General features: G+C 31.5%; 1 protein-coding gene across 1 annotated transcript in view; it reads left to right on the top strand.

Moving 5' to 3' along the window:
• Positions 1-2,244: 2,244 nt before the first annotated feature.
• The window catches only part of LOC111715531 (tumor necrosis factor alpha-induced protein 8-like protein), a 26,282-nt gene continuing 12,726 nt past the window's right edge, over positions 2,245-15,800 (top strand). Inside the window, exons 1-2 of the mRNA XM_023490870.1 lie at positions 2,245-2,351; positions 13,922-14,569. The gene's annotated coding sequence lies outside the window, so the exon portion shown is untranslated. The remainder of the gene's footprint in view (positions 2,352-13,921; positions 14,570-15,800) is intronic.

Below are 15,800 nucleotides of genomic sequence, written 5' to 3'. Positions count from 1 at the left end.
TATATATATATATATATATATAACGTAAACGTGTTTAATTCTGTTCATATTGATTCGGAATCAAGGAATATACAAGTCTCTTTTGTAGAGAAACCACAAATGAAAATACTCAGTTTTCAAAAACCAAATATGGAATATTGTTAACGAAACTTGAACAGACAAATCTTATTAAGGTACCATTGTGAATCAGGTACATGCCAGCCACTCTAATAAAGGAAATTATGTTAACAGTATTTGTATGTACTAATTGATTTTAATTTTCCACTATCGATTTTTTTATCAATTAGTTAAAACCGATTACTGTTGAAAATGTTCTAATCGGTATATATATTATACCGTTGGCCGGGAATTGCAAAATAATGGCAATCTTATACACTTAAAGGGAGTGACCGGCTATAAACGGAGTATGCAGTGTTGTTGTTGTGGACAAATTCTTTAGGATTCATTTGAGTAATTATACATAGTGGAAACTTTTTATATGCCTCAATTGAATCCTAAATAATTTGTTCACAACACTGCATACTCAGTTTAACTACCTTACATAGCCGGTCTGTCCCTTAAAACAGTTTACGTAAAACTTTTTAAAAAGTCCCTTTAAGATTTGGTCAGAGAAATATTCACAAATTATTATTGCAATATTCAAAATATGTATAACATCAATTTTTTAATAATTTAATTAAATGACACATCAAAAATTTGCATATTTAACATTGAATATGCAATTCACAATTGCTTGGAAATATTTTTTTTAATTCATGTTATTTGTTGAAATTTTAAACATCCTCTTCAAGACCATGTTGAACTGCAGGTGCTGGTTTAGGGGTATGGGGGGGGGGGGTTGACATACAAAAAACCGCGCCGCTTATAAACCAGCTTTAAAGGGACTGTCCGTGATTTGAAATAACCTTCCATGAACACATTGAATATTTTCTTTTTCTGTTTCTATATAAAAAATGACTGGTTGGTATCAAAAACAATGAAGGAAGTTGTAAGAATTGATCAATTTTCCAATTGAATAAAACGAATATTTATTTTATTATTATTATTATTAACCCGATCAAGGGTTTATGGGTACATATCTCTACTAACATAAAGGGTTTCTATAGATTATGTTAACAGTCCCTTTAAGAGATTTCAACGTTTGATATTTGGTAATAAACCGGTGCATTTAGCGCTCGAAACTAGTTCCTATGGATCAGCTGATCCCTCCATAGCGCTACATAGCAACCATTCATATATTGGAGTTCGGCAGTTTTTCATCAACCAGGATGTCCCAATAAACAATGGGAATTTTGTACTTGAAAATCGGTTTTTTTTTATTTCCAATAATTGATAAATGACAAAAAGTGTGTAAAAAAACTTGTCACTTAATTCCCATGTTAATTGGGATGTAGAAAGAAAAAAATTAGCCCCCTGGACAAACTCCTGTTTTCGCCCCTGTTTCTTCCAATCTTAATTTATACGGAAGGAAGTTTAATTTTGACAAAATTATGTCATTTTAACATTTGCCCTTGTTTTTGACCTGTAAATGTCTCTTGTAAATAAATATAGTAAAGTATTTCATACAGATATGTTCATTTTTCCAAATTCTTTTTCTCACTTACCTCTTTTTAACTTTTACTTTCATAGACAAACTAATTTTAGATTGAGTTATCTTGGTTACCTGATGGTTTAAACCTAATTGATGATGATATTTTAAACTTTGTTCATTAGATCTAGCAGAAATCATAGATTTAAACTTCAAAACTGTTTAAACATCAGGTTGTAAAGATGTAAGGATTAGAAAATATAGATTGAAACGAGTAAACAGATTACAATTATTTTATAAACCAGATAAAGAAAATATCTAGATAAAGAAAATATATATCATTTTTTGTGTCATTAGATTTCACGTTTTGAAATCAATTTTGGGCTAAAGAGAAAATTATTCATAAAAAGTATTATGTTTATTATTATTATTATTATTATTATTTTATCCTTTTATATCTTAAGATATTTATTTTACTTATTAATATTATTATTATTATTATTAATATTATGATTATATATGTACCATTAGTATTATCAGTATTTCATTTTTTTTGGAAGAAATCGATTCTCAAATCTTTTAAATGATCATTGATCATGCATGTTTTAATAATTTTCGCAAATTATTTAGAATAGTTTTATAAGGATGCTATGTGCAGGAGGGGGGGGGGGAGCGCACCACTAGTAGAGTTGGAATCAGTCAGGATCTGACTGCCAAGGAGATAACATCTCGGAGCGCTGGATCCACTGAAATATCAAGTTTGAACCAAAGGGTGACTTACAATTGTGAAATACATGTGAACCGTCGTACATATTTAATCAAAGTAAGTTTTTAATCTAACAAAATATATCTTATATACTTTGAACAAATGAAAAAACGCATTTTTTTCAATTTTACATAGGAAAAGTATAATAATTTAGACTTTTTAAGTTTTAAGTTTTAAAACTATTTAGAATATGGGTTTGATATTTTTTCTCCAAAATTTAGGTTTTTTGTATTTTAAAAAAGGCCTAAAACAGAAAAATAGAGTTAAGGAGTAAAAATTAGAATAATTTTTTAAGAATAATGAATGCCGGATACTAATTCAATATCTAAATCGCCGAAGGTCACTAGTTTATAGATTTTGTGAATATTTTCTCCACCTTCTCCTCCCTGAACTCGTGTTAGATCAAAAATTACATTTTTTCCAAAATATAGAAGTATTTCGAGATAAGGAAAATTTTGTTAAAATTTGAGAACTTAATTTTAGGGTGATTTCCTGAACATAACTCATTGTTTAGACAAATTGTACAAATTTTGTCATTAGAGGCAATGCAATAATCACTTAAAAGCTTTGTCTGACCAAGCATGAAAATATATAGGAATTTTCAAAAAAACAATTGAACACTTTTAAACCTAAAAAAACGACAACATCTTTCACATTTTTCATCAAATAGAGGTTTCAAGGGATCCATTGTGAAACTTTGGAGGGTCAATTACGCTGACAGTTCCTTAAAATGGTTTCAAATGGTTCTAAAATTGTTTCAAATGGTTCTAAAAAACTTATGTCTTTGTATTTGAAAATTTTTTGTCCGGGGAAATTTATCGACATTTTGATTTTTAGTAGTGTTGTAAATGTTGCAATGAATACGTCTGAAAAATGCAACATCCGGATAGAATAAAATCAAACCTACTTTCTGCAGCTGTATGTCAAAACATGCCCATATATAGGTCTAAACTAAACTAGATATTTGCTATTTGACGCTATTATCATAATTGATAATGTTATAATTAAGAACAAGACGCGAAATGCTAACAACGCCACTGTGTTTCATGAAAGGTTCATATAACATTTTAGATGCATTAATATCTTCTTAGCGGAGAATGATCATTTTATAGGCTTTGTTCAGAAGCGTACATGGGGGGGGGGCTATGGGGGTTGAGCCTCCCCTTTTGTCAGTAAACTCTACGGTTTCTACGGGGTTTTCAGGCCCTAACGGGAATTGAGTCCCTTGAAAGAAGGAAATTAAACCCCCTGACAAATTCCTGCGTACGCCCTACGTTTTGTTAGATGAGATCAAATATTAAATCAACGAAATTAATCAAAATCGAAATTATTTAAATCAGATCTGTATATTTAAAAGTTTTCAACTTTGAGCATCAGTTGATCTCATTGTATCCTTGTTTTTCTGGTTAAAACATAGATAAAGATAGATTGCCCATAAGACCACATTTTTTATCTTGAAAGATATAAATATACAGAGATGTTTTAAAGATATTCCTATTATATAAATTAACTAGGTCGGTTGTGAACATTGTCTGTTCTTATGTCATTGAGTACTTGTGGTATACATGAGTTCTGTAAAAAGAAATTTAAGTTAGTTTAGTCCTTCTCATGTCCTTCTTCAATTCTCGTCAATATGATATTCTGCTCTGTGAAATAATTTGATATTCTCAAAATGAAATTTTTAATAATTATGAAATTCATTAAAACACCAAACCCGCTTATCATTGAAGTACACTTTGACCCCTAGAAGTATGAGTTCGCGGACTGTACAATTCTTGGTGATTTTGCGTACATAAGCTATCTATGTTTGTTTATTTATCTATGGGTTAAAAGTGTTATGGTGTTATAGAGTAGGAGTGGGACGGTGCTTCCCATCCCTGCCGGCGGTCTGGGGGGTTCATAACGGGACCTCTTTCAGATTTCTTTTCCTTATAGTTCCTTATAGAGATAAAAGAACACGCTTCCTGAAACTGATTTAGATTACAGTTTTTTGGATTAATAAATTCAAAAGATTCCAACCTAGTTTGATAAATAAACAAATTCCAAAATCTCTTATTTTTGTAAAATAAAATGCGCGAATATCAAAAATAGATATTTATCAAACGTATATTTGTATATTGCATTCTGTGTACTTAGAAAATTGTGAAATGCATGCGAATGCATGACTAAACGTCAGGGTTCCATTTTTTCATGATCGTTTCATTCTTTCATGATAGGAACCATTCCCGTTCCAAGAATAATCATAAAGGGGGGGGGGGGGGGACCGGGCAGGTATCAAGAGGAAGGAGATGATGTATGAGGGGCCGGGGTGTATGAAGGGGGGGAGGCGATCTGTGTTTGAAATTTTGATTTGATAGATTATGAAATCATATCAAAATTGATGTACACAAAACTTTTTGGTTTGTTAGTGATAAATTTCTAGCTCTTGTCTATTCTTCATACTTTTCTTATTTTTTATAAAATACCAGATATAGTGCCCGGCGTTGCCCGTGAAACTTTTTTTTGATTTTTGAAGAAAAAAATTTTTTATTAGCCTATATTAACCCCTGGGTACTCAAGGGTTCCCGCAAAAAATTTCAGCCCATTCAGTCCAGCCGTTTGGTCAGCTATAGGCTAGCATGTATACATACAAATATATATGAGCGAAGAGCTTTAATATATAGATTTATTCCAACTTTTCTAAATATTTGTCGCAAAATGCCAGTCCTTCCAAATCAATCTTAATTACAGAAAAAGCACTGTATTTCTGTCTTCTCTACAAAGGGTTCAATCCAAGCCAGGTTTATATAACGATAGTTTTTACATTATACTCCCTATTTATTGAAACATAAGGTTACAGGTCAAATGTTAATCTTTTGTTATTAATGATAATAATAGTTATTAGAGGGAATATAGACAAGGCATCAGGTTTCCCTGATATAGTACGTGTTTGTAAATTACTAGTCGTCATAAAAATGTTTATACTCTTAATTTTTATCCTTGCTGTTTTCTACATTCTTTCTTATCAATTTTTTGTTCGGCCATATTTTATCAAATCTATATAATATTACAAGACATTCGTATACATATTTGTTGCCTGCCGAACGGCTGGAGCAATTGGGCTGAACTTTTTTGTAGACACTCGTGGGTGTCAAAGGCTAAAAAAATTTGAAAATATTTTTTTCTTAAAATTTTGTTTTATTTTTTTATTTAAAAAAAATTTATTTCTCAAACTTTTTTTTGTTCTACGGGCATTGCCGGGCCCTTCAGCTACTTTTTATAAATATATAAACGTAACTAAATTTATTTAGGAGGGGGGGGGGGTGATTGGTTTTCAAGTTTAAAAGGAGTGAATAATAACCTGAGGAAGAAAGTGGGGCAGAGCCCCATGTCCCCATCCCTTAACAGATGCCCTTCAAGATACAAAAAGCGTTATTTTTAGAGACCCTTCATGCAAAGATAGCAATTTCCGATTAATAACGATATCCTGGAAACCTTAATCGGATTTAAAAAAATTTATTTCTGAGAATTTTTTTCATTGTTTCTTAGAAGCTAGATGCGCAAGCCACTTTAGAAGAGAAACTACAATCGGAAATAAACGGTTTAAATAAACAAAAACATGGATATATATTTCATATTTGATCATACAACACTTTTAAGGGTACCGTTGTAAATCAGGCTTTGCCATCTTTGCATGGAGGGTCGTCTGAAATTACGCTTACAGTCCCTTTAATCTATATATAAATAAATTTAGCTTGCCTGCCTGTCTGTTTGTTTGTTTGTAACCAATAAACGTCAAAACGGCTTACTGGTCAGGCGCAAATTTTGTGTGGGACCCAACGTGGCCCCAGGGAAGGTTTATGGCCAATCAGACTTTAAATATGTAATCTTAAAATATTATTATCTTAAATTATTTAATTTTGTTTTTGTAAAATTTTACAACTGCGCGAAAAAAATATTGTAATCTGCAAATTTAAAACAAATTTTTTTTTTATACTGTACAAAGAGAAGATGGTACAGATAAGCCACAATTAAAAGTTGAAAAACTGAAAGCCTAGTTATGAATATTTAGCATTAATTTCTCTCTCTCTGGAGTCTGGGACTGTTTTCTCCATAAATCATGTTTGTGTGGATTTTATAGAAATATATAGTTTTAAAATTTCTCCACGCTTCTCTGTAATTTATCATTCTTAGTCAATTTAATCATCCGAAACCAAAATAGAAGCGTAGTCATATATTCATTTATAACAAGTCATAAGATCATTAAAAATCACAATATTATAAACACGAAAAATTTTAAAATGTATAAATATATCAGATGCGTACTCAGAAGAGGGCGATTGGAGCTCACCCCCCCCCCCTGGATCATTAAAATCTAAGGTTTTTTATGGGTTTCAGGTGCCAACGGGTGCTGAGCCCCCCCTCCCCCCACTCCTCCTAGAATTCCTTTATACGCCCCTAAATATATCTATAATCTATATTACCATTTTGTATTCAAATCTCCATCTTTTTTCAAAAAATCTCCATCTTTTTTTTAAAATCTCCATCTTGTTTTTAAATCTCCATCTTGTTTTCAAATCTCCGTCTTGTTTTACAAATCTCCATCTTGTTTTTAAATCTCCATCTTTTTTTAAAATCTCCATCTTGTTTTTAAATCTCCATCGTTTTTCAAATCTTCATCTTGTTTTCAAATCTTCATCTTGTTTAAAATCCTGTTTTTAACTCTTGGTTTAAAATCTCCATATTTTTTTAATCTTGTTTTCAAATCTCCATCTTGTTTTCAAATCTCTATCTTGTTTTCAAATCTCCATCTTGTTTTTAAATCTTCATCTTGTTTTTAAATCTCCATCTTGTTTTTAAATCTCCATCTTGTTTTTAAATCTCCATTTTGTTTTTAAACCTCCATTTTGTTTTTAAATCTCCATCTTGCTATTAAATCTCTCAAGCTTATTTCATACTTTTAATTTAATTACAACTTAAATTAAAGTGTATATAGAGAATAGGTGTGTCCAAGGAGAAAAAAGATGTAGGGGCAGACAGATTGGAGGAGAAGGTATATTGGAGGAGAACAGAGATTGAAGGAGAAGGTATATTGGAGGAGATGGTATATTGGTGGAAAAAAGAGATGGGAGGAGAAGGGAGATTGGAGGAGAAGGTATATTGAAGGAGAAGGTATATTGGAGGAGAAGGTATATTGGAGGTGAACAGAGATTGAAGGAGAAGTGAGATTGAAGGAGTAGGAGATTGGAGGAGAAGGGAGATCCGAGGAGAAGACAGATTGAAGAAAAAGTAGACTATAGAAGAAGCGAGATTGGAGAAAAAGTAATATAGCTAGGAGGAAAAGAAATACCGGAGGAGAAGATATATTGGAGGAGCAGAAATATCGAAGGTGAAGACATATTAGAGAGAATCTAATATAGAATAAACAAAATATCGGAGGAGAGAACAGAAGAGAAGAAATATTGAAGGAAGATATTAGATAAATAAAAATATCGGAGGAGAAGTATAATTGGAGGGGAAGAAATATCGGAGGGAAGCTAAATCAGATAGGAAGAATTATCGGAGAAGAAGAAATATCAGAGGAGGAGACAGATCCGATAAATAAACTAAAATGAAGAAATGTTTAGTCGTGTGTGTAGGTTATGTACAAGTTAACGAAGTTGTCAAAATGACATATTTTTAATCTGTTAGAATCTTCCCACACTTCCACGCAAATTCGAGGCTTTAAAGGGAGTGTTCTCATATTTGAAAATACACCAAATACCAGCATATTTACCTCCCTTTAAAGGGACTGTTCTCATATTTGAAAATGCACAAAATGCCAGCATATTTACCTCCCTTTAAAGGGACTGTTCTCATATTTGAAAATACAAAAGTGGCAGAAAAATAAAAATTTACTTTTGAATGCTTGAAAACGCCATTAATGTAAAAAAGTCAATCTACTTTCGAGTTACGCTGTACACAAGTAACAGATTAGCTGTTTGAGTTCAGAATGTACACGGCGTACTGTTGCATTTTACAGGAATTCAAGAGGGGTTTGATATGTTTAAACAGAAAGATGAACAGTCAAAGGTGGCAAGGGTACCTGTGTGAATCGGGTATTGCCCCTCTTTGCATAGAGGGTCACTTGAAATTACGCATACAGTCCCTTTAATCTGTAAAGATTATTTATAATTTGTCTACCGTGTTTAAAGTCTAAAGTTTAAAGAAGGAAAAGCCAAGTCAGAGGAATTAATTTCTCCGAATTTCCAACAGTAAACAGTAACATTAAATAAAACAACATATTTTAGGAAAAGATTTAAAAGATTTTATCTGACTTGTGTATACTGTATTCATGTAAAAAGAGCGGCTGTTCTCAAATCTTATTAATAAAATTCTATCTTTCAATATTTTTAACATAATTACAAATTTAAATAAAGGTGATCTTAAATTCATGAATTTTGGAATATAAAAGGCTATATGCTAAGTTTTCTTAGCCTGACATTATAAACTGTAAAAACAGATTTTTACTGCATATGAACATAAATGAATATATTTGATATCTATTTGTGAAACTATTAAAAATATGAATGCTTCAATATTAATAAAAAAGGTTGAATATTTTCCTCAGGTCTGGGTTAGATCAGTTCCCAGAGAAATCCTTCACATTTCAATCTTGAATTTAAAGATTATGAAGCTGGAAAAAAAATAATAAAAGTTTGAGAAGGAAGATAGAAGGAAATTAACAGGAAGGAAGATGGATGAAGTCATTCTAAAAAAGTGTTATTTTTGTTTAATTTGATACTGTGACGTGTTCCTCAAAAAAGTGTTTTAGAAATAAGACAATCTAAAGAGTAATGTTTGTGAAAATTAAAGCGGAGTTAGAACAAGGTTATAATGCAAGGAAAGTTATTTCAGAAGCGTACACATCTTTCGTACTGCAGTGTATTGTCTCTGGGCGGTAATGTAAACACAAGACGGATGTCGAAGCCTGACATGGGATCCATCTTTCACATAAAAAATCGGATACTAAACGAACACTGATGAATCTATTCTTGTTTACAAATTCAGTCCAGAGAGAACTGGTTTCAAGATGTATGCAGAGTATACGCAACTGCAATTAACTTTCCTTGCATTATAACCTTTAGTTAGAAGGAATCTCACAGTGCTGGTGTTGTTTCTGTCAAATGTCTCTGCATATCGTCAGTTTTGACAGCATTTGAAGCTAACCTTATCAAATGTTCTTTAAAAAAAACTACTATAACAATAATAAAAATACTTTTATTAAACTTTTTTGTTTTGTTTCGTAATGTAGAAATCGAATAAAAAAGAGAAACAATGAGAGTAAACTGCATTTCCGGTCTTTTAAAATCAACAATGTTTGGTTTTGGAAGAATTTTAAAAGGACTGTAAGTGTAATTTTAAATGACCCTCCATGTAAAGATGGCATGTCCGATTTACAACATTATTCTCTAAACCTTCAATAATGTGGAAGATATTGTCGTTTCTTGAAGTTTGAAAGTGCTCATTTCTTTTAATTCAAGTATGTGTTACTGCAGTAAAAGTTCGTATTGTTTTTAAAATTATGATAGCGTGTAGTAAATGATCATTGCCAAATCTCAAGGAACGATCTCAGCCCGTATGTTTCAGCAACGACAAAATTAATCTCAACACTGTAATCAAAGGGGAGTCTCTATATCAACTAATTTATTTTAGAAAATTACTCTCAACACTGTAATCAAACCGGAGTCTCTATATTAACTAATTTATTTTAGATAACTTATGTTACAAGTTAACATGAGTTGACGTAATTACAAGTTCTATGGGGATATATATATACAGTGAGTTTAAGTTTTATAAGATTAGCGAGGATAGATATAACGTAGTTAAGCTATCCACACACATGTAGTTTAAGTTGAATGTATGTATTTAATGGATTACCATGGATAAATATAAAAGTAGCTAATCTAATCACAATGCATGTGTTAATCATGTATATAGGTTCAGGTTAACTGTATTTATTACACGGATAGTAGTGCGTAGTGTGCAGTGCAAGGGCAATTAGAGAGTAAAATGGTTTGCTATGGGCTATGAANGAGAGAATAGGGGTATAAAAAGAAGACGACTGATAAAAGTTATTAGCATATATATTATTCAATGATAAAATCGGAACTTTTGTATGGATATTGTTTATCTTCCACGCTTGAGCTCGATATCAAATGTGGGCATTTATAAATCTGAGTATCATTGCTTGATCCCTTTATAAAATCTATCCCTGAAAGGTATGACCATCACGGGATATCGAAAAGGAATTAAACTATCTGTAGCCAGGTACATGAAGATTCCAAACCTGCAATTTAATTGTTTCTACACTTTGTTATAAAGAAGTAATTGGCAAAATTCTGCAGATTTTTGCATCGAATAATATTTCTAAGCTCAAAGAAAATCCAAATTAGAATCGAATTCCAAAGGGGGGTTGAGCGTGTGGCTAAGTAGTAAATTCTGCATTTCTCTCTATACCAGTATTTACTTAATATACCTTGAGGCATCTGAACTAGCTCTATACAAGTATAAGTTTGCATTCTATACAGTCTCAACGCATTATACTTTCCCCGCAACATTTTATCATTATTATTTATTGTAGTATGGCTGTCAAGCTGCTTTATTATCTATCATTTTATTATTTAAAAAGTTTCTCAGTTTCTGGCTATTACTGCATGAAGAGCTAATTTCGAACTTTGCATATTTTTATAATATTTTGTATGGAATTTTTAAATATCCAAATATTTGAACTATTTTAACTATTTCATCTCATAAAATGTTATTTTTTCATAATTCAACGGAAACCCAAAATTTTCATTCATTGTTAAAAAGTTAAAATGTTATATTAGTATTAAAGCTTTTTTAATCTACAAAGCATGAAGGGCGTATACAGTGGGGGGGGGGGGCGTTGCTCAGAGTTATCACACCTTTAAAATCTGTAACTGAAGAGTGAAGAATAGAAAAAAAAATTAGTTTGCTGTTTTTTCTGCTAGTTTTAGTTTAAAGAACAGATAAAGTAGTACTTGTAAGGTAATTGGACTGTATGTGTACTAATATCTCGATGATGTGTACCTATAAAGTATCTAAGAAGCCAAATGTTTTGAATTTACAGTTCAGTTTGTGCACCCCCCCCCCCCCCCNGGGGGGGGGGGGCAAATTTGACCCCCCTAGATTTATTTCCTAAGAAACGCATAATTTATTTGAACAGTCATTTTTTGAAAATCCTCAAATGAAAACAGTAAAATCTGCGACTGCCTTTTATGTGTTTTTTGTAAAATGCACAAAAGGCTTGCAGAAATGTCAGCAACAAAATAAAATAATTAATTTCTAAAAGGTTTACGGAATTGTTTGCAGTTAGATTTCAACAATTTGTTCTTTTTGAAATGACAAAAAACATTTTCTTTTACTCCCAAATGTTTTTTTTGTTGAGTACATTTTTGGAAATTCTATTGTTTAAAACTTCAAACAAAGAAAATGAGAAAATTGTTTTCTCATTTAGTGTCTTAGCACCAATCCAATCCAATTTCTTTAAAGCCTTTTAAGTTTTAAAATCTATTAGATAATAACAAGAAAGATACATGAACCCATATATCTTTGTATGGAATAGATTGTATGTTATTTATTGAAAATATTTATCGTTTTTTCCAATTCTTCAATAGTTGACTCTTTGTTTAACATTCTCGGACGGAATGAACATGTAAGAAATTGATCATTTTCAGACAACTTTAGTTTTTCTTTTTAAAGTTTAGGATATCATACATTGAGCTCCCACTTTCGGCCCTGACCCCCCCCCCCCCCCCCTGGGACGGGACGGAGAGGAAATACGTCAGGAAACAGAAAATTGAGGTTTCTCTAACTTCTCAGTTCTCCGTTTCCTCTCTCCCTACTCCGGAGTAAACAATCCGTCCTTGCAATAAAAGAGAGACAGAGTCCGGAAAAACAAAACAAAACATGAGTTATCTGATTGTATCGCAAAGCGACTCGACTTATCTCCAAGAAATTTTTTTCTTCATTTTTCATTTTTTCATCTTTTTTCTTTATAAAAGTTGCTGTGAACTTAATTTCAGCGACCCTACGTTTTCAGAGTTGCTTGCCAGATTCACGTTATCTGAACTACTGATTCACGTTATCTGAACTACTGATTCACGTTATCTGAACTAATGATTCACGTTATCTGAACAACTGATCTTATAAAGCGTTGAATTCTGTGAAAAAACTTGTTGTCTCTGCTGTATAACATTAGAACATGTTAATTTTAGAAATTTAGGATATTATTATCATTTGCTCAGACAAAAGTTCAGAGGGTACCAGTTTTAATCTGACAGAGGAACCTCTTAAAATGGAGGCTCTATTAAATCAACGCCGAAGTCTCTTTTTTCTATTTCACTAAATATAGATATTTCAACATTTCCAGTCGTCGTCGCATATATCAATACTATGAAGAGAACTTCCAATTTTGATTTAAGCTTTTAAACAACGTGGATAAACATTAAAGGGAGTGACCGGCTATGTAAGGTAGTTAAACTGAGTATGCAGTATTGTGGAAAACTTCTTTCGGATTCATTTGAGACATATTACACTTTTTTAAGATCTGTTAATACTAAGTTTGAGCGCAAATTCGACGTTCAAAACTCCTACTTTGGGGATGGATACGTTTTCAGAATCGGTTTTTTTAATTATTAAATAATGACGACGAAAAATAAAGTAAAATTTATACAGTAATCTAATTAGATGGTTAGGAACATATTTCTCAAAAGACATTTATCAATAAATCAATGCTAGAATCAATTATTACGTCTTCATCGTTATATTAAATTTCTTATTTTCTTTGAATTTATTCGCAGAAACCAGAATAACGAGAAAATAGAAACAAATAATTGAACAATATTACTTATTTTCGATGATAAGATTAATTTCTATTTTCTTAACCTGTCCCTAAACAACTAATTTGTTTACTGTAGAATTTTTTTTACATTTTATGTCGTCGTTATTTAATAATTAAAAAAAACTAATTCTGAAAACGTATCTAATCCAAAAGTAGGAGTTTTGAACGTCGAATTTGCGTTTAAACTCAGGATTTACAGATCTTTACAAAGTGTAATATGTCTCAAATGAATCCTAAAGAATTTGTCCACAACACTCCATAGTCACTTCAACTACCTTACATAGCCGGTCACTCCCTTTAACATGGAAACAAAGAGAAGCTGTCAATTAAAAAAACTCCTTTTTTAATTACTTGCAAACTTGTTATTCGATAAAAGCTTGTTAACAATTAAAACTTAAAATAAAAAGTCGTCTTCATTGTATTGATATAATCGCCAACCACTGTATGGACATAATTTATTTTTACAGTATTCAACTAAAAATATAATACTGTACTAAATACTGTATAAATATGTACTGTATATATACTGTATATACAGTATATATACTGCATATATACTGTAAAAATACTGTAAATAAATATTAATTATCAAAATCATAATTGATATAATTCCATTTATTAGCTGCTCATAAATTTCATTTGTAAATAATGTAAAAAAAATAAATGATATAGACAAAATCTTATAAACCTGACTATGTTAGATTCGGTAATTACAAATTACTAATTATTTTTTTATTTTCAGAGCTAAAGCGTAATTGAGAAATAAGATTTGAATTATTACTTTCGAGGATACTTAGCTGAACCCTGGTGTCCTAGTTCAGGAGATACCTAGAGCTGAACCCTTGTGTCCTAGTTCAGGAGATATCTACAGCTGAACCCTGATTTCTCAAGTTTAAGAAGATACCTAGAGCTGAATCCTGGTTTCCAAGTTCAGGAGATACATAGAGCTGAATCCTGGTTTCCTATATCAGGAGATTCCTAGAGCTGAATCCTGGTTTCCTAGTTCAGGAGATACCTAGAGCTTAACCCTGGTTTCCTAGTTCAGGAGATACCTAGAGCTGAACCCTGGTTTCCTAGTTCAGGAGATACCTGGAGCTGAACCCTGGTGTCCTAGTTCAAAAGAACTGAACCCAGGTTTTTTAAGTTTAAGTGATACCTAGAGCTGAACCCTAGTTTCTCAAGTTTAAGTGATACCTGGAGCTGAATCCTAGTTTCCTAGTTCAGAAGGATACCAGCACAGAAGCTTCCCCTTGTATCCTGTTTAAGGAATACTAACTAAAACTAAGTAGGCAATCTAAATCTATACCCAGTCTGTACCTAGATAAGATATATGGTGTGAAAACAAAAAGTAAAAACAGAAAAGTGGAGAAGCAATGTTTAACTAAAACAAGTAAGTTTTTTGTTTAGTTTTTATGTATTAAAATCGAACAATTGCCTCAAACTCTAGTTTTCTTTTCCCTTTATAAACCTGAGTATGTTAACCTCTAACATTTTGACCGTTTAATCCATCATAAGAATTTATGTATATAAAGATATTGCCTTCTGACCGCAGTACGAACAAGTTTTTTAAGTCTATTATAATAATAATAATAATAATAATAATAATAATAATAATAATAATAATAATAATAATAATAATAATAATAATAATAATAATAATAATAACTAATAAAAATAATGATAATTATCAACGAAAGTTCAAAGAGTGAATCAATGGCCCAATCTTATGTCCCATGGAACGTTACGTTGATATCGATATCTGTCTCAAAGACAAGGAGTAACACTCTGTACTATCAACGCCAACCTGGAACAATATCGTTTACTCTATTTATTCCAAAAGAAAATTATCCATAATATCGGATATTCTGATTATCCAAATAAATTAAACTTAATTCTTACACTAAGGGGAGTATTTTTTCAAGGATCATGCATGGAAAATTATTAAATCAAATCAAATAAGTAATAATACAGTTAATTAGTATATTAAATTTATGCAAAACTACTGCAGGAGAGCTTTGATAGCTCAGAGCTGTTATTAAAAGCTCTTCTTCGATCCTTAAGTTAAATAATTTTTTGACAAAGGTTAGAGATAGCTAGTAGAGTAGGGCGGTAAACCGGTAAATGCCGCAACAAGGGCAGCCAAAGTACATTTGAATTTCCGAGCCGGGTCAACCTATCCGGTCCCAGTTTGTACTTTACCTAGCTCTATGGACAGGACTAGCCGGTGCATCAAGGTTGAAGCGGTCAGACTTTATGCGTCATATAGGTTGAATTTACTTTTACTAAAGGGGCAGAGGTGCGTGGCAAGTTATTTCAGTGTGAAACTTGATCTCCATTCCCATGTCCATGATTACCATTAAGACGAAAAATGTAAAAAACAAAAAATTTGGCGCTTCGCGCAGATAATCTTACTCAATCAACATATAACAAAATAACATAGATAAATTTTACCAAAAATCGATTTTTTAATGCAGTAACGTAGTAGCATTTTATGTCAAATTAGATATAAAGATATAAAAATAAAATGTTAAAGATTACTAGATTATTATGAATTAAATGTTAAAAAGTAACACATATCTCCTTATAAACATAGTAAAATTAACATATATTATAGGTAGCAA

Source organism: Eurytemora carolleeae, unplaced genomic scaffold, assembly GCF_000591075.1.
Source record: "Eurytemora carolleeae unplaced genomic scaffold, Eaff_2.0 scaffold1797, whole genome shotgun sequence".
NCBI classification, from domain to species: Eukaryota; Metazoa; Arthropoda; class Copepoda; order Calanoida; family Temoridae; genus Eurytemora; species Eurytemora carolleeae.
This window is presented reverse-complemented; position numbering and strand designations above follow the sequence as displayed.